This window comes from Ambystoma mexicanum, chromosome 3q (assembly GCF_040938575.1).
Source record: "Ambystoma mexicanum isolate Mex_15411 chromosome 3q, UKY_AmexF1_1, whole genome shotgun sequence".
In the NCBI taxonomy this organism is placed as follows: domain Eukaryota; kingdom Metazoa; phylum Chordata; class Amphibia; order Caudata; family Ambystomatidae; genus Ambystoma; species Ambystoma mexicanum.
The window spans coordinates 774,526,853-774,546,964 of NC_090926.1; the positions used below are offsets into that span (position 1 = coordinate 774,526,853).

Consider the following 20,112-nt stretch of genomic DNA (forward strand, 5'->3'; position numbering starts at 1 on the left):
ATAGTCGTCTATTCTTTGATGGTTGGTATCGGGGTGTTTGAAGATACTCTATACAATAACCACCACCTACAGTCTTGAACGCCCACTTGTCCGAAGTGATCCCCTCCCATGCGTCTGTGAAGCAGGTTATCCAACCTCCTACTGGAGAGGCATGGGAGGGGACTGTGAGGAACCCAAGGGTTACGTTCCTTATGACCAGCTCAAGCATACTGCCCCAGTCCCAAAAACGCCACTTCAAACCTCAGGCAACATCCCATATTAGACATTCTCAAGTGAATATTATATTTATTTATTTGCATTTGTAAAGCACACCTACAGCCAGGAGGCATCGTGGCACTTGTTACAGGAATTTTAAAAGAAGTTTCAGTCCTAGAAAGAGCATTAACAGTTGTACTGCAACGAGGAAACCATTTGTAGAGGAAAGACGATTAGAGGTTCAGAAATGACACTATAGTCCTCTTTCTATGACTCTCAATGTAATTCAAACACTGTACAGGTACAGTAAACTGCTAATTGATTAGTCATGTTATCTCATACAACCTCAATGGCCCTCCAACCATACTAACATTGCGGCCAAGGGAGGGCAAGCAAAAGAGCAAGATGGCAAGATCAATGGCAAGACCAGTCATCCAGGATAACTCGCAGCAGAGGACGCAGATGGAACCACCACAGCAGCAGTGCTAGAGGAGAGCATCTTTCCGGCTCCTCCGCATACAGACCAGGGGTACACCACTTAACCCTCCCTGATTGTGAACCTTTTGGAGTTGCTTCTCAACCAGGTAGAGACAGCCCTTTTGGAAAAGGGATTATCCTTTATACCTACAGCTACACATGACCTTTTTCAAACCAGGACAGAAACTGCCCAATTGGTGAGAAAATTCGACTAAAGCAGTTCTTTGAGGATAAAGTGGCAGCACCCACAACAAGTGCCACTAATTTAAAGAAAAAAATCTACATTTCAACCCCCCCTCTGGAGGGATTAGTACAGAATCCATAACTTTTGAGAAAGCGTTTATCAAGAAATTGGAAGAACTCGGAAAAAAGGCATGTGCAGGGATTCACAAACTTCTCTGGAAGATACAAGGCAGCTTTGAAAGCACTAAGTACACATGAAAAATATCATCCTAAAACCAGAGGACAGCGGGGGAGCAACAGTGATAATGATTATGGCTGACTATCGCAATATGGTCAAAACCCTGATGATCAGATGAGCTACAGAAGACAGGGCAGTGACTCAACATCAAGCATCAGACGGATGATCATACCAATTGAGGACGAGGCATTGTTGGAGCGTTATATCAGCAGCAAAGAAAACACATTTTACTTCATGATAAATCCAAATTCCCTGCCTTTTATACATTACCCAGGATACACAAGGGGATTGATCCACCGCCGGGGAGGCCAATTGTCTCAGGCATAGGAGCCATCCTGGAGCCTCTGTCACAGATTGTGTATTACTTTCTCAAACCGGAAGTCAACAAGATGAAGTCCTACCTTAAGGACACAACAGCAGTCTTGTGCCTGACAAAACATCTCCTCTTTGACCCAACCAAACAAATGTTGGTCACCCTTGACATAGAATCCCCAACAGGCGGCAACACTCATTTTTATTCATATGCAAACAGTCCTGTATTAAGCCCTACTCTGGAGGGGTTCCAATACAAGTTAAACAATAGTAGAGGCTGCTGTCCCCGGCCCAGATCTAATTTGATCACCAGCAGCCATTCGTTACCGAAGGTCAATTCCCAGTTGGTCCCAAGGCTACGATCAATAGCTACTACGAGGCCCCCTCTCAGTTGGCCCAAAGACTATCTTGTCGCTGGACATGAGATAATGTGGAAACCCTCCAGTTCAACGGGAGTCAATAGCATAGTTTCTTGAAAAAGTGAATACGAGGCAGTCCACCGAAAAAAGGGTTTGGCCAATAACTTAAGTTCCATGGGATCACCTCAATCTTAATGCTGTCATCAATGTCCTGTTCCTTGACTGATCTTTTCAAAGGTTTTCAGGGCCAGTTGTACCAATGTCCAATCCTATCCAGTACCAAAAAGGTTTACAATTGTTGACAATACATCCCCAGCCACCATTGGGACAGAGTCAGTAAGCACCCTGGGTACCTCTTTTACGGGGAATTCTATTACTTTAAAAGTCTAGAAAATGTTTGCATCAGCAGTATTTTTCAATTCGATCCATTAGTACCCAAGAAATAGTAAGTTCTCCCTCACCATGTTAGCTACAATTTCTGAATGAAAGTAGCTAACCATACGCTGGTTATCTAATATGGGCAGTGAGATGGCATCAATGTTGTCTGAGTGATAGTCCTCAAGAGAGGTATCTGTTTAAAGATTGCTAGTACGCTTGATGGGTTTGGCCTCAATTCCTTGTCTGATATGTTATTATTAATCCAACCAATTATTTTTGAGGCGCCTCGAATAGGATCCCCCTTGCGCGTTTGGTAGAGGATGTGTGGGTGCTGCGGATTCAACCTGAAGAGCCGCTGTTGCTATCTGTGTTAGCCAAGATTGTATGTAGTAACCCTGTGGGAGACTACACCAGCCTTGTCCTCTTGGCAATAGGTAACCCAACCTTTGGTATAGGCCTGTACAAAAACAAGTTGGTCAAGTTGGTAGAGTGACTGCGCAGCCAGGCTTACCTCAAGAGGGGTCAATGTGAGCTGTAGGGTTGCAACAGAGATTCAAAGTGACATGTATTGAAATAACACTTCTACTCAAGGTTTCTTGATTAAATAATGATTTATTAATTTAACAGTCAGTTTTAAAATAAGCCTTCTTTAGAAGGGGAGCAATTGGCAACAATAAAATACACTTCAGAAATACACTCCTTCAGTTTCAGTTAAGTAAGTAGATAACCTTTTGGGATGTTACACACAAACACACTTCCTACACCCTGAGGTGACTTCAATAGCTAGGACACTGTGGACATTAATATATCACTTTACACTTAAATGCAATACTGCAGTTGTGGAAAAAGGGAAAGGGTAGGGAAGGAAACAATGGTTAACAAGTTTCCCCAAACAGGTAAGTACTTTACAATTCTCCAATTAAATATAGGTTGACCCTTTCCCAGCTATACATGTAAGTTATGTATGACTTATTGAGGGACAGATCAACACAAGGTCAGAGGGTATGAAGAGTCTACAGGGAGCCAGGACAGCCAATGTCAGTTGAGCAATGCCTAGGAAAGCTGAAGCACTTCTTGAAGATAGCACAATCTTGCACAATGTTTTTCTTTAAAACACTCTTTATTGGGACTTTTATAATAACAACCCGAGAAGCAGCAACTCATCCCCCTCTTCCCGCCCCACCCACCCTGACCCCCCAATGCCCTTCCCCCCAATCTTAACTTTAATTTGAACAGTATCAGCAAATTCCCAACCCCAGCCCACGCCCTCTCCCCCCCCTTCCAATGTCTGGAATCGCACACCAGGCTTCCATATCCTCCATTCGGTCACAGCATGCAATCCTACGTCATCCATGATTTCCTTGTAGATTGGGCAGGTCCACTACCAGTTCCCAAGTTCATGTCTTCCCTATTCGTCCTTACCTTCCCACCCCTCCTCTCCTATCCGCGCTCCTTCACGGCGGTCACAGATCCGTTATCCTTTGCCAGGTCATTTAGCAATTGGGTCCAGTGGATCGTTACATCCTCCCTTTCCGTTTCAGGATCCACATTCTTCAGAGCCGTTAGTTCCGCCAAACCCCACCTCCGCACATCCTTCCGCCATAGATTAATCGCTGGTCCTTGTGCGCATTTCCATGCTATTGCCATTTAGCGTTTAGCCAGTATAAGCAAAAACAGGCCCATTCTATTCAGTATTTGTGTCTTTTCCCTCCTGAAAGCTTACCCCATAAACAAGTCTCCGGACACTGTTCCAATCTGGTCCCCAACAGCTCATTCACTCCTTTAGTAACCTCATCCCAGTATTTCACTATTATCCCACACTCCCATGTCATATGCCAAAACCCTGCCTGCGGCGTGCCACACCTAGGACATTCGTCCGATAGCTCCCTGTTCATTGCCCGGAGCACCACCGGAGTCACATACGTCCTGTGTAAAATATTAAATTGGACCAGCTGGAAGCGGGCATTCCTTGATGTCTACCGGGCCAATTCGCAGACCTATGTCCATTCTTTCCCCGGTATTTGGCGTCCCATGTCCGCCTCCCACTTCTCCTTAACCTTCAGCTCCCCCTCTGGATTTCCCTCCCTCAGGGCCTTATTGATCTGTGTAATACGTGCCTTACCCCCCATCTGGTCTAACAATGATCGGAGCACCGGACACGACTCCGGCTCCTCTGGAATTCCTGCCCATATCTCTGCCAACCTACAAACCACTGCCCCATACTCCAAGAAAAGCCCCTGTGGTAGTCCAAACTTCCGACGCCATTCCTTGCAGGTAAGTAGTTTTCCATCTTCAAAAAGATCCCCCACTGTTTCACACCCAGTCTCCCGAAGCCTCTTTATTCCAACCCTCCCAATTGCCGGACAAAGCTTCTGATCAAAACCCCCACGGGAGACTACCTTCATAACGTCCGTCAACCCCCCCTGCCACCAACATACTTTCTCCACGTCTTTTTCCGCCTCAAACACTACAGTTCTACCCTTATCACCCAGTGGGCACCAGAGTAGTTCGACCGGTCTATGATTTGGTGGCAGATCCCCTATCAAGCCCCTGAGGGTCTCTCCCCCCCGGTTGGTCCCATACCAGCACCGACTGCAACTGTGCCGCCACAAAGTATTTTTCATAGTTTGGGAGGCCTAGCCCCCCTTCCTCTCTAGTTCTCCGCAATATCTCCAAGGACTCCCTCGTACCCCACAATAGCTCCCTAATCTTAACATCCAGCATTTTAAAGAAAACTCTTTTTGACACATATGGTATATTAGTAAAAAAATAAAGCAACCGTGGCAGAATCACCATTTTGCATAATGCCACCCTGCCCATCAGGGATAGGGGCAAAGCCTTCCAGAATTGAACGGAGTCTCCTACTTTAGACAATGCCCTCCCCGTATTGTGTACAAACGTATCCTCCATCTCATGGAAAACCTGTATCCCCAACTCCGGCAGCTCTCCCAGTGGACAATCCCGTAGCCCCCCTAACGGAAGCAGCATCGATTTTCCCCAGATTAATGCGGAAGCCCGACATGAAACGAAAATTTTGCAGTATCTCTAACAGTTCCGGAAGATACACCTTGGGATCTACCACATATAACAGGTCATCCGCATAAAGGGACACTATATGCTTTTGACCTCCTGCTTCAATTCCGGCCTCCCTCATTTCCTGCTGCAAAAACACTGCCAAGGGTTCCAGGGCCAGGGCAAACAAAATTGGGGAAGCTGCACACCCCTGCCGCGTCCCCCTTCCCAGCTCCCATGTTCCAGACACCAAGTCGTTAGTCCTCACCATCGCCAGTGGTTTCTTATATAAGTGAGCTAGCCATCTACATATGTTCTCCCCAAACCTGAAACCCCGCAACACCCGTAACAGCCAGCTCCACTCCAAGGAGTCGAACGCCTTCATAGCATCAAACGAGGCTATTGCCATGTCGCGCCTCTGTGATTTCACTAGGTCCATAATGTGGTGCAGATGAGAGATATTACCGGATGTATTCCTTCCCCCAATGAACCCGCACTGGTCCGGATGGACCAAGCTCGGCGCCACCCTCGCCAACCTAGCCAACCTAGCAGCCAGGATCTTTCCCAAGATTCTCCTATCGACATTCAGCAGGGAAATGGGCCGATATGCCTCACAAATCCCTCGGGTCCTTCCCCTCTTTGAAGATCACTGTGATGACTGCTTCCCGCATCGATTCCGGGAGACATCCATTCTGAAAAGCCTCCTCATACACGTTCTGGAGTTGTGGCAAACACTGAGTAAAACTCTACCGGGAACCGGTCACTACCCGGCGCTGTACCTTTCCTCATTGCGCGAATCGCCCACCGAATGGCCCCCTCCTCGATCAGAGCCTCCAATTCCTTCTGTAGGTCCTCCCCCAGTTTCTGAAGTCTCAACGATTCCATGCGGTCCTCTACATCAACCTCTTTATAGCCCCCCTCATATATAGCTCCTTGTAGAATGCCACAAAAGTTTTGTTAATCTCTTTCTGGGTCCCAACTACCTCCCCCGTACTCGACCTAAGCTGAGTTATGACCCGATTTGGGTTTTCCCTACCAATCAACCAGGCCAACAGCTTACCCGCCTTATCCCCTTCCCCATGCAGTCCAACATCCTGCCTGCTACTATCAAAGCGTGACAGGTCTGCCAGGGTTCCCTGATAGAGCTCCAACTTCCGGGCCAAGGCTTCCCCCCACCTCCGCACCCCTGCCTCCTCCCTATCTAATTCAGCCCCCTGGGCCTCCGTTTGTTGCAGCGTATCTAGGAGCAGCTTACGCATCTGTCTTGCACAAGAGAGTTATGTAGCAAAAAAGAATCACTGTTGGGCCACAAGCTGGGAGGCCTGTGAAAAGCAAAGATGCAAGCAACTCTGCAAAAGACAGCAAATGCAAGTCTCCAGTGAGAACAAGGAAGCTACACACAACAAGAGGTAAGTACACCTAGTTACAGTACATTGTGTCTGAAGAAAGGGATCCAGCTGTCTTCTATTCCTGTTGTAGTCCTGCAGATCCTGTTGTTCCTGGGCCTCAGTCGCGGGGGACAAGAGGGAGGATGTCTGGGTACTCCTGCACTACGGTTTGAAGGTCGACGGCAGCAATGGGCACAATTCCGATTGGCAGCACTTTGCAGTTTCAGCTACTCGCAAATAGCACTACTGCAGTTCTTGGGACACCTTATGGGCTCCCCTTGCTTCTGAGGTCCAGCACTCTGTTGAGGTGGCTCAGGCAGTCCTACTGCGAGGGAGTCCTGAGGATCTTCCTGGAGCTCAGGTCCGGCTTAAAAAACGATTCATTTGATTCTGGTGTTCCTGTCCCCTGGCACTCGGTTGCAGCAACAGCAAAGAAGTACAGCCAGCAGAGAGAGGTGTTTCAGTCAAGTTTATCTTGGGGTCGGTTGGTTCCACCAACCCAAGGGAAGAAGTTGTCCCTTCCGGGCTGCTCTAGTCGGAGCTTCAGCACTGCAGCAGGGCTTCACCAGGCAAACCAACTATCCAGGAGGGTGCAGCAAGCTTCTCTTCCAGTTTTTTCTTTGGTTCCTTCGTCCAGTGGTCGACTCTGCCTTCCTTGCAAAAGACCTCACCTTTAATGCAAGTTTCTCCCATTCCTTCACAGCCTAGCTGTCACTCACACAGCAGGGTGGCTGTCCCGTAAGGACAGCGAGCTAGCCAATTGCCTTTGGGTACATGTCTGTAACCAAGGAGACTAAGCACAAGGAGTTCCTGTCCTGCCAGACACGCTGGAGCCAGAGGCGGGTTTCACCAGTGAATCCCGCCGAAGACAAAACTAACAAAGGGACCAAACCTAGTTTGGCGCACAGAGTAAATCTAAAGGACCTTTCAAACAAGAAATGGCGGGAAAAGAAGACTGGGGCCACTTTGACAAAATGGGCACCAATGGGTACAATACTGCAGCTGAGGATTCAGCCTGCGGTAAAAACACACAATGGTAGTAAAAATAAACCACTGCCACCAGCCATTAAATGTAGTATGGGTCACATAAAACATGTTACATGAGAAGGTAGACAAAGGGGATACTAAGTAACCCCCCTGCACTCCACATAAAATGGTTTGTGCTGGATCTACAAAGAGAAAAAGGTCAGTAAAGTCAATTTCACTTTACTGCTCTTGGAAACAGAAGTTTACCCAAGAGAAGGCATTTAAACCTTAACAGAAATCCAAAGGACTTCTCTGTGACACTGCACTGAAGGTGCTGTGTGTGTCACAATACAAAAAGATGATGCCTATGGAGTTTGTCAGACTCCAAAACCAAGCGAAACACAGGGTTCAAATCAGAGAAAAACACATGAGAGTGAGAAAAAGGTCTCACTCACTCCAGGATAAAAATTAAAAGTCCTAAAGTCCAGCAAAAGAGCTGGGGGTCTATAAAGTAGAAGAGAATTAGCACAGAAGAACAAGTTACTTACCAATTGTAACATTCTTTCGACTGGATGTTCCTCCCACGTATTCCTTATTTTTGATATATCCATTTCCAGCTTGCTGGCCTCCAAATGATTTTTTCAGTAGAGGGCGCTGTGCGACAACGCCCCTCGTGTCACTGTCCCTCGAAGGCCTCCGTATCGGCGCCGACGTCACCATAGGTATAAATAGTCTCACGCAGCGTCGGTTGCTCAGTTCCGTTTTGAGGTGCTGTGTTTGTCCAGGGTGAGATGGCTAGTCCCCTTGAAGGAGCGTAGGCTGAAATTACAAGATAATTTGTACTGTGGAGAAGGATGGGAGGGGCGATAAGGAATACGTGGGAGGAACATCCAGTCGAAAGAATGTTACAGTTGGTAAGTAACTTGTTCTTCGAATGGATTGTTGTTACGCTCACCTGGTCTCTGCGGGGACGTTTGGGCACGGTTGGAGCCCTCCCTGGACTTGGCTCCCCTGGATCGGTTCTCTTCCCCCAGCTGCTGCAATGTTGACTGCTCCGGTTGCTGGTACTGCCTCTGAGGGAATACGAGAGGCAATGAGAATGGTGTGGTGGTATCGCAATTCCCCCCGAACTCTGTGTTCCAAAACGATATGAGCAAGTGTTTGCCCATGTACGCTCACCTGATTTCTTGTAAGGATGAGCTCTCCGTGCTGCTTCTCATTAGCAGGGGCGCCTTGGATGGATGGACCTAGTTGCTTCACTAGTCCGTGGATGTTGTGGCCCAGACCGGCTGCAACCGACCACTTGGACGGTAAGAGTCTTTAACAATGATTATTGTCCGTCTTCTAATGCAACGTCACTTTTTCCATGATTATAGTTCGTTATCATTGCAATTTCTTTTTAGCTGTGATTATAGTTTGTAACTCTTGCAATGTCTTTTCTCTCCCCTATAGGTGTGAAGATGACTGCACAGAGTCGCAATGTTTAGAGCGAGTCCCAACGAAGCCCAAGAGAATGGCGAAGTTCCCAAGTAGGTGGTAAATTGGCTTTCAGGGTAGAACCCAAGACTCCGGTGTTGCACGGCCAAGCGTAAGCTATTTATGCAGTTTCTAACCTTGTGTGTTCTTTTCTCTAGCGGGGATGGTCTAGCGACGTCAAGTGGGAAGCGGCTGTCCAAAGGCCTGTCCGTGGTTGCAGGATGGAAGACTCTGTGAAGAGGATAGATGGAAGAAGCTCCCACGTAGCAGGATGTCCGGAACAGGTAAGGATGCGCTCCAACTCCGAGGACTATGGAAACAGGTAAGATGCAATGCGCTGCAGACGATGCTTTAGCTGGAGCCAGGTTATGCGCTTTCAGCGATGGTGTAGCCGGACCCAGGTAAGATGCACCTTTCCGCGATGGCGTAGTGGGAACCAGGTAAGATGTGCCTTCAGCGATGGTATAGCTGGAGCCGGTTAAGATGTGCTTTGAGGTGATGAGCTGGAAAACAGGTAAGGACTCTACAGGCGGCAGTAAGCGTTACGCTGCAGAATGCAGACTAACGCAAAGCGCCAGGATGCGGGTTGACCTTAAATAGGCTGGCCCCAGCCCCTCCCTTTGGCCCCGCTTTGTAGCTCCACCTTGCCACTCCCAGAGGTTCTTGCACATGCTCCCCAATGTTCTCCTATGGCCACGCCCGGCCTGGATGCACGTGCCCTAGGAATAAAGTGTGCAAAGCACACTTTTGCATGAGCCTGGTGCCAGAAGCGCCAGGACTGGGTCAATGTGGATCCTGTAGGTGGTAGAAGCATGGGCCCTTGTCCAGTGGCCATGACAATTGTGTCCTCCCACGTATTCCTTATATTTGATAAACTCCCAAAGCAGTAATGAAAATTGGAGGTGGGAGTAAAATTAATGTGGTCTAAGTGTGCACAGAGTGTAATGCAGCTTTCCCAAATGTAGTCTCCTGGCTAGTGGAGGAATCCAGACTGTAGAATTTGGTAAAAGTATGTTCAGACGACCATGTGAATTTGGTAAAAGTATGTTCAGACGACCATGTGGCAGTCGCACATATGTCTTTTATTGGAACTCCTCTCTGGATAGCTGACGAGGCTGCGATACCCCTGATTGAATGAGCCCCGAGGTGTTGAGGAGGGTCTTTTCCTGCCAATTTATAGCACTCTACTATAGATAGAATTATCCATCTTGAGATGGTCTGTTTGGTGATAGCTAGGCCTAGTTTATGTCCGGAATACCCCACAAACAACTGGCCTGCTTGCCTAATTCTTGCAAGTCTGCTGATGTAAAAACTCAAAGCACGCTTTGGATCCAGCCTGTGCAATCACTTCCTCTTTCCCCAGATGAGGAAGAGTGTAAAATGAAGGCAAGGTTATTTTTTTTGCGTGATATGGAATTCTGAGACAAACTTTGGGAGGAAATTAGGCTTCACTTGAAGAACTACTTTATCCTTGTGGAAAATAGTATGTGGAGGTTTGCAAGATAAAGCTTGTAGCTCGCTCACTCTTTTAGCAGAAGTTATAGCCACTTGGAAAACTGTTTTGAGAGTAAGAAACCTTAATGGACAGGAATAGAGAGGCTTAAAGGAAGTGCCCATTAGAAATTTTAAAACTAGATTTAAATCCCACAGGGCAACTTGAAAAGGAGTCGGGGGGGGGTAGACATTAGTCAACCCTTTCAGAAACTGAATGACTAGAGGCATTTTAAAATATGAAGGTTCCTCAGCCGTTTGTTTGAAGAATGATAGCACAGCAAGGTAACCCTTGATTGTGCCAACTTGAAGTCCTAAATTTGCTAAGTATAGCAGGAAAAATAACACCATCGTTGTATTGCATGAGAAAGGGTCAATATTCTTATCTCTACACCAGCTGCAGAATTTGTTCCAACGCCAGCGGTATAATGATTTGTTTGCTGGTCTTCTGGCCGAAAGCAACACCTCCATTACGTCTTCCGGGAGGTGCCAATCTTTGTATCTCAACCTTTCAGAAACCATGCGTGGAGGTTGAGAGTCCCGATATCTGGATGGAGAACCTGATCCTCTCTTTGTGGAAGACGAATCGGAGGACAGTTGGACAGGTCTAGAAGATCCAGGTATCGTGTCCTCCTGGCCAAAACCTGGGGCAATTAGAATCATGGATTTCCGGAATCTTCTCAGCCTCCATATTACGTGAGGAATAACAGGGACTGGGTAAAACTCCCAGTCCACCACAAACGCATCTCCTAGAGCTCTTCCCAGGGGAAATTCCCTTGAGCAGTATCGTTCGCATTTGGGGTTCCCCAAAAGGTGAAGATCTCTTGAAGGACTTCCTGAGCTAGTTCCCACTCGTGGGAGACTACGGTCTGCCTGCTCAGAGCGTCCGTCGCATTGTGCTTCTCTCCGGCTAGGTGAACAGCCGATAGAGTGATTCCTTCCTGTATTGCCCAGAACCAGAGCTGCATTGCCTCTCTGCACAGTGGCAGGTATCATACGCCTCCTCTTTTGTTGAGGGAGTGCATGTCCACGGTGTTGTCCATTATCAGAAAATGTTTTCCCTGTGCTGATGGCAGAAAAGCTTTCAGTGCTAGCTTGATTGCCCTCAGCTCTAATAGGTCGTTGTGTAGTCTGGACTCCGATGGAGACCAACGACTGCTGATGGTTAAGTCGTTGGCATGGGCTCCCCACCCCTTGAGTGAGGTGTCCGCCACTACTGTTGTCTCCGGCCATGGTTGCCAAAACAGTTCTCCTTTCAAGATGTTCTCCTGACATGCCCACCACTGGAGGTCTTGCGCTACTGTGTTCAGGATTTGCAGGAGATCTGACATCTTCCCTGAGAATTGCGACCATTGGGTCCTTCGAGCCCACTGGAGAGATCTCATTCTCAGGCGAGCCTCTGACACTAGAAGAATGCAGGATGCCATTAGGCCGAGCAACCTCAAAAAGTAGAAGGCTGGTAGACACTGAGCATTTTCAAATCTGGTCACCATCTGAAGAATATCTTGAGCCCTCAACTCTGGTGGCAAGGCTTTTCCCAGGGATGTGTCCAGGGCTGCTCCAATGAACTGTTCCGGGGACACTGCTCTGATCAACCAGTCATCCAGGTAGGGGTAGACATGTGAGAACTGCCAATAGCGAACCTCAGGTACTTTCTGTGTTGAGATGGCTAGGCACATGAAACTAAGGATCCTGAAGGTCCAGAGATAGCAACCAATCCTGAAGCTGGAGGGCCTGAAGGATCTGAGAAAGGGGTACCATTTTGAACTTGTCCTTCCTGAGGAATTTGTTCAATTCCCTAAGTCCAAGATGGGTTTCATTCCTCCGTCCTTTTTCGGTATTAGGAAGTATGGGAGACCCTTGTTCCTCGCAACTAGAGGTACTGGTTCTATAGCACCTTTCTCTAGCAGTTCTAAAATCTCCTGCATAAGGAGCAGATCTGGAATCGTCAAAGAGTTGTTACCCAGTGCATGACTGAGGAGTGTGTACGAAAGGCAGGCAGTAACCTTGGGCAATTGTCTCCAATGCCCAAGCATCTGAAGTAATAGCCTGCCATTCTGTCAGATGCCTCCTACTGGTGTTTTGTGTGGTGAGACCTCAGAGAGGTTTTGGAGCTGCCGACACAGATACTGAAGGGGTTCTACGTCATTTTGCTGTGGGATTTTTCGTCACGGGACTTTTAATCGCCGTTTTTTTTGTTGAAAAAAACTCATGGTTTTTTTTTGGGGTGGGGTTACCCCCTGAATCCCCTTCTTTTTTTTATTTTAATTATTCCCTTTCACCCACAAATATTTATTTAATTTTTACCCCCCCCCCCCCAAAAAAAAAACGGGCAAAAGAATTGTATACCGCTGAAGGTAAGGCAGAACCTGCCGATGCAGACTTGGTACCTTTTCCCCGTCCACTACGGGTGAATCATCTCTGGCCCCTTTGAGCTGGCTGCCTTTTCCGAATGCGGAGTAAAAACGAAAAGGCTTTCCCCTGCAGGACGTACCTGTGGGATGGTTTGGAGTTTGACAAATTGCAGCTCCGAGGGATTTGGCCGCCGCTTCAGAGGTTTGCAATTTCTCCAAACTGTCATCAGCTTTTTTGCCAAATTGAGAGGTGCCGTCAAAGGGCATATTTAGAAGTCTGGCTTGCACATCAGGAGCAAAACCAAATTTCCACAGCCACGCAAACCTGCGGATTGTGGTACTGGCCGCCAATGCTCTGCTGATGCTCTCAGCTGACTCGAGACCTGTTGAGGGACTCACGCATCGCATCCTTCCCGTTCTTGATATTCAAGAATGCGTCTCGTTCCTCCCCTTCTGTGACGGTCAGCCGCCATTGAAGTGCACTCCCAAAGGGTGTGGCTGAATCTCGCCAGCGTGCAAGTGGCGTTAGCTGATTTATGAGCCAGGCTGCATGCCGAGAAGACCTTTTTGGACATGGCATCAAATTTCTTGTCTCGATCCTGCGGTAATGTGGGGTATGCCGATTGTCTGCCTGATGAAGTCGCAGCTTGGACTACTAAACTCTCTGGGGTCGAATGCTTTGATAAATACTGAGGGTCTGAAACCGATGTTCTGTATTTCGCACAGAGTTTTTTATTAACTGTAGGAATTACTTCCGGGTATCCCAGTTTGCAGTCACTTTTTTCTGTAAGGCTTCATGGAAAGGAACTATAGGGTCTTCCTGAGGTTCCTTATTTAAGATGTCTGTGAAGTCATCCTGGTGGAAAGTGGGTGTAGGTGTTGATCACCCCATGAACTCCATTATTCTACCCATAAGTGATCTATAAGATACCTCTGCATGGTCACCAGGCTCCAGTTTGCTGAAATCTACCTCTGGAGATGTATCTATGCCAATGGCCTCCTGTAAAGACTCTTGCAGCTCTCTCAGTCTGACCTCTTCTGATATCAGCTCTTCTGATAGAGCAGGTCTTGTGTGTTGTAAACCAAAAGGGCAGAATCAGGGTCTTCCCCTTCCTCATAGATAGAAGATAAAGCTCTGAAACAATCCGAGCATGGGAGAGGTGTGAAACCCATTTCAAGTGACGAAGGGGCCATACTGGTCATTGCTGCTTCAGAAAGAGTCGTAGTTGTCGATGTAGACGTCATGGGTCTTGACATAATCGCAAAGGGTGTCGATATACTCTAGGATGGTCTCGATGTTGTCGAAGGAATTGGTATTTTACTCGATGTCGTCGATGCCATCTTCAACGTCTTTGAAGGACCCTTCGATGCCGCAGGTGGTGCGGACGGGGCATGAGGTTTCGATAACTTTTCTTTTATCGAAGTCGACGAAAGTGTAGTCAAGGTCTTATGCCATGGCAGACCCTGTGAGGATCGGTCAAAGACATCTTTTTACCACAATCCCGGCATTTTTTAAAAACCGGATTGTGGTGTCGAAGCTGACCAAGATGCCATTGTAGATTGAAGATTTTCTTCACAGAAATATTAAGTTTTTTTAGATTCTCTGAGGAACAAAGCATTACGTCGCTGAGGCTTACTAAGTGTGGAAAAACAGAACTGAGCAACGGACGCTGCGCAAGACTATTTATACCTATGGTGACGTTGGCACCGATACAGAGGCCTTCGAGGGACACCGACCCGAGGGACGTCAGCGCGTAGCGCCTTCTACTGAAAAAAAGCTGGATATTGATTTATCAAAGATAAGGAATACGTGGGAGGACACAATCCATTCAAAATGAGAATCCTCCCCAACAATCTGCAACTTCTCAAAATTAAGAGGACTGTTGTCAGTAACTTGAATAGATGGCAATGGAGCAAATAGTGTCTCCGTTTGAACAGGAGGAGACTCCCGTCCAACCACTTTGGCCATTAGATTAGTTGAATTCTGTGAGCCAATGGATGTGCAAGCATGTGTAGTATGCTTGTAATCTTATCAAAGGAAGTAATCTTGGTTTGCTTAGTCTGCAGACGATCAGGCTGAGCTACCACACTATCATTAACTGCATGCCCTGCTGCAACATTTGGGGAGACTTTACCCCCAGCTGTCGAGCCCAAAGACGATGTTGGTTATTTACCTTGAGCGTCAGGTGGCACAGTCAGAATAGCTGCACACGTTTACTTAGGTGGAGACAGTAGGGATATAGGGCCTCATTACACGTTATGTGGTAAACCATGGTGCTATTAGCACCATGGTTGCCGCCAGTACCATACCGGTACCGTAATTAGTGTTAGGCAGAAACCTGTGCAGTTCCCTTAGGGACCACTGCAAAAGGCTTAGGACTACAGGTGTTGGCAGTAAACCCAATTGGTAGCAGTCTGTACTACCCAGATTTACCTGGTAGCTGTGGCTGAGCAGCCAGACTTCTCCCAAGAAGAGTTAGACAGTATATAGAGTATACAAAATAGGTATAAAGATAAAGTAGCACAAGCAAACACTGACCAGAGCTTGGGTATAAAAGTATATAATTATTTATTTAAAAACACACTTGTAAAATACACTAACACTAATAGGGCAACCAAGTTCAAACACAGTCACTACCAATATATATACATCCCTGATTACTTATTGAACAAGTCTTAGTTAAAACACTTATTTTCAGACAGAGGTGAGCGCTTAACCTAAGATGGCACTCCAATAAATTAATTCAAAAGGGAGGCAAAAGGCAGAATTAGGAAAGTACACAATACCAACACTTTTAAAAGAACCACAGCCGGTCAGGAAAGGCAGAGTCTACTGTACAGCAAGAAAGTTCATAGGCCAGGCCCACTCTGGGAGAGAGCAAGGTGGAACGTGTCCAAGATTACACAGTTGAAAATGTCTTTGCAGATAGTTCAAAAAGAGTTGGATGAGTTCAGAGAAAGTTAGTTAACAGGTCCCAGGTCACCCCAGGATAGAGAGTCAAGGATTTACGGGACACCTTGAACAGTCTGTTTCAAGGGAGACCAGGCGGGACACAGTACCTGAAATGGTGAGAAAGCTCCAGCGGGGGCAGTTGTTCCTGGCAGCGGGTGCAAGTCGGTGCTTCGTCCAGGGGAAGAGAAGATCTCGACGTGGAGGAGAGCTGGAGGTCGTTGCACTGCCAGGGAAGAAACCAGCCGCGGAGTTTCCCGGTAAAAAGGTACTATCCTTTTATTCGCGGTAGTGGTGAAGCGTGGCTATCCGGCTGCCGGGGTGATTGGCACGGGCGATTCGACCACAAGGCGATCCAGGAAGGCGAAAAGAGGGCGAACTGGTTATCCCCACCAGTTCAAAGGAAGACTCTCCTGGATGAAGATCTTCTCTGTCGTCAGGAAGTGATGAGGCGGTTCAGCAGGGCTCCACCGGTGGTCTCGTCGTTGCAGGTCGGCTCAGCTTCTCCCTCTTCGGATTCTTTGGTCCTGTGGTGACTTCTCAAGTTCCAGTCCCCAAAGCCATGCTTTTATGCAGAAAACCCCCATTCATCAGTCCTAGCTGTCACTCAAACATGCTAAGTGGTGAGCCGGGCGGCTCACCACTGGGCCAATCACACAAGAGTGTGACTTGAGTTGCTGGAGCAACTCAGTCCAGGGTGCCTAAACCCCCCCCCCCTCCCACACATCCTGTAGACCCAGACAGAGTGGCACTACTTTTGGAGGCTTCTGTGCAGAAGCCCACTAAAAAGTCGAACAAAGGGCTCGACTTGGGTTGGAGTTACAGAGGCGAACACAAACGCCATTTTTAAACCGAGTCCTGGCAAAAAGACCCAACCGGGGAATAAATATTAAATAAATAACCCAGCGGTATCTTTAACATTGCACCAAAAAAGTGGTGCGTTTAAAATGAATGGGAAAATCCCATAGGAAATATTCCGGTGGAATATTTTGCGTGGAACCACTGCCACCAGCCAGAAACTCGACGAGGGGGGACTGCACAGTGCCCCCTCGAAAAACAGACCCTGGGGCAATCTAATTACCCCTACCAGTACTTCCACAATATAATGGTTTGTACTGGTTCTGTTCACAATTTAAGACTAGTAAAGTCAATGGTGACTTTGCATGCCCTGGGAGACAGTAGTCAGTTCCAGGGTATGGAGTCTATGTTTGGGGGTCACTATGACACCCCTGTGTTACTGCAGTGAGGGTGCTGTGTAACGCACTTACCAAAAACACATGAAACCCTATGGCGTAAAAGACCCCATAGCCCATTAAACACATTACAAAGTCAAAGGATCTCTCAAATCATGTCTAAGAGTGGAAGAAAAAGAGTCTCACTCTTAGCAGGGGAATAAAATAAACCCCAAAAATCCAGCAAAGCTGTTGGGGGACTCACTAGGTTTGGGAAATTAGCCTTAACAGAGAATTCTCCCTAACAATTAGCACCAAGGTCCCTTTGCGGGTCCCAACTTTAACGACTGGTTTACACCAGCCGTTAAGGTCGGGTCCCGTAAAGGGACCTCATAGTAAGGCGGTAAGGGTTTACCGGTACCGGTGCCCTTACCGGTACCGGTAAACCCTTAGCGCCTACCGTGTAATGAGGCCCATAGTCTCTATTTCCTCATCTCCCTGCACATCCAAGCCAGTCTGTTTTTCTCTACCTGTTAAATGGCGAATGGCTTTGAGGTTTGAATTATGTCCTTTAAACGTAGCAGAAGGCATTTTTTACCTCAAACTGGCGGTCTCCTCTCTTGGTCCAATAGGTTTCCACCATTAGATGTTGAGGGAGATGCATCTCGAATAGACGCACCAGGGCAATTTTGCATCAACATCCTTTCCAGATGTGCCGCAGCCTCCACTAAAGCCGAATGGCTATCCAGCATGTCCGAAGGATGCGGGTCATGTGGAATGTCAACACTAGGAATCTCTACTGTGGTACATCCATTACATTGACAGCCATAGCCTCAGCTAACACCTCCAAAGTATCCCGCTGGTTAATCCCCCGCGAGGACAACTGTTGGAGGATTGGCATCAAGATTTGTTAGCCTTGCAGTATTCTCCTCCCAAATTTCATTGTCTTGTTTGCGCACTGAGCACTGTTGCCCCGTGAGCACCCCACCTAAGTTATCCTACGTATCTTCCAATGTTTTTAATGCAAGGTTAAGGCCAATGTGCAAGTTGGATAGGAGTGGGAAAACGATGTCATGGGAAAAGTCCCCCAGTGGTTGGCTATGTAGGGCGGGATCATGGTTTAGCTGGAAATGTTTCCCCTCCCTAGACGTTTTAGCCACAGTCCTGGGAGGTGCATTGCAGACTCTGTACTCGTTAGTTGGCACACCCTGGACTAGCTGCAAGTTAGAACAGCCCCCCACCTCTCCTCTCCTCCATTGTGCTCTGGATGACAGTGGTCGGTGACAACTTCCAGGGCCTCCTTGCTTAGTTTGTCCTGACCCAGATCGTGAATTGTGTATACCGGACCTATATGCCGTCACGCTGCTGTCTCCCAAATTGGACAACCCAGGACCTGTTATGTGAGTTATGTGAGGTCCGATAGGTGGAATGAATCCTCCATGTTTGAGCATTCTCGTTCCATCTCCTGGGGCCCTCTCTCATCCCCGCCGTCCCCTTCCGCCCTCCACCAGTGGGGGAGAGGACCATATAACCCCCACTTTCTGGCTCTCGTTGAGGACCAGGGTTTGTCAAAGATTCCTCAGAGGATTTGCCAAAAACTTTAGGGAATCGGGATGTCGGGGCCTGAGGGGAACAAATGGGATGGCTAGACAAACTACATATTTCCTTGCCCAGAAACGAAAGCAAACAATTGTTAGAGTCTATTGTCTTTGTTAGGCTGACCGGAATGCTGGGGAGTAGAAGTATGAAATCTTACCACCGTCCTAGTAGCCATAATAGGTGGTGTGGATAAACATTCCTGCAAACACTCTGCATCAGTCAATTCTAGATCAGCCACATTAGTCTGAGTATTCTTCAATAGTGCATGGTTGTCTTTGTGGGTGAGCAAGGAGCCCTCAGGCACCTCCTCATGCCCATTGACAGTTGGGGCATAGATTGAGGTCAACCCACCCTCCCCTTGACCAGCCACCTTGCCCTGGCCAAAACCACTTAGAGTCGGGATCTTATTAAGTACCAACAGACTCCTGGGAGGCAATTAAGGTAAACGGATAACCAGTGATCCATATTAGACAAACAGGTATAGAGAGAGAAGCAAGTCTGTGTAATTGACTCTCCCTGCTGTATATAAAGAAGGGAGGGACAATTCCATTTGAATCAACTCGTCAAGGTTTACTAGTGTTAGACAACAAAATGTGCATAAGTCCAAAAGAAAGAACAGGAAGACTAACTCCAGAGCTTGTGCAAAACCAGACTTCCTCAACCACGCAAATATGCGCATAATAGTGCTGGTAGCCATGGATTTGCTGATGCTGTCCGCAGTACCCAATCCTGATTGAAGGGATTTGCAATTAGCCTCTTTACCGTCCTAACAATAGCTAAGAAGCCATTCCTTTGTTCACCTTCAGTAATGTGCTCTGCTGCCATAGAAATGCAATCCCATAGAGTATACGAAAATCTTGCAAGGGCACAAGTGGAGTTGCCAGATTTTAGAGCCATGCTCCCTGCAGAAAACACTTTCCTCACCCATCCATCCATCTACATGCTTGTCGTCCCTATCAGGGGGGATGGTAGGGTACGCTGCTGTTTTGACAGGTAGTCGGGATCACTACTGGAGGGGTGGTATTTTTTTGTCAGATTCTTATTAACTGCCGGATTGGCTTCCGGAGTCTCCCAGTTCCTAGCCACCCTTTTTTGTAATGCCATATGAAAAGGCAAAACAGGGTCAATCTGCAGACCGTTATCCAAAATATCAGCGAGATCATCTTGCTCATAAGGAAGTGGTGGCCTACTCCACTCCATGTATTCTACTACTTTTGACATGAGTTGCCTGTATGATGCGTCAGCATGTTCACCAGGCTCAGGTCTTCCAAACTTCAATTCGGGTGCACTTGCAGATTGTAAATTATCATACAGGTCCTTCATTCTGGACTCCTCTGATATGAAACACTCTGGTATATTGGGTGTACCATACTCTAAACTAAAACATCTTCCTCATCAGAATGTTTCTCTTCTTCAAAAATTGAAGTGAGAGATTTGAAAAACTCCTTCTTGGGAAGAGGAGCATACATTTTGTCTGGTTTGCAAGTTGTAGGCTTCGACGTCGAATGTTTCTTTATCAGCGCCGACTGAGGAGGGGCGCTCAGCTTTGATGGTACAGCCGG

At 47.4% G+C, this 20,112-nt stretch overlaps 1 protein-coding gene across 5 annotated transcripts in view; it reads right to left on the bottom strand.

Moving 5' to 3' along the window:
- Positions 1-20,112, bottom strand: part of TMEM94 (transmembrane protein 94) — a 2,019,771-nt gene that overhangs the window by 1,706,051 nt on the left and 293,608 nt on the right. The window lies entirely within an intron of this gene.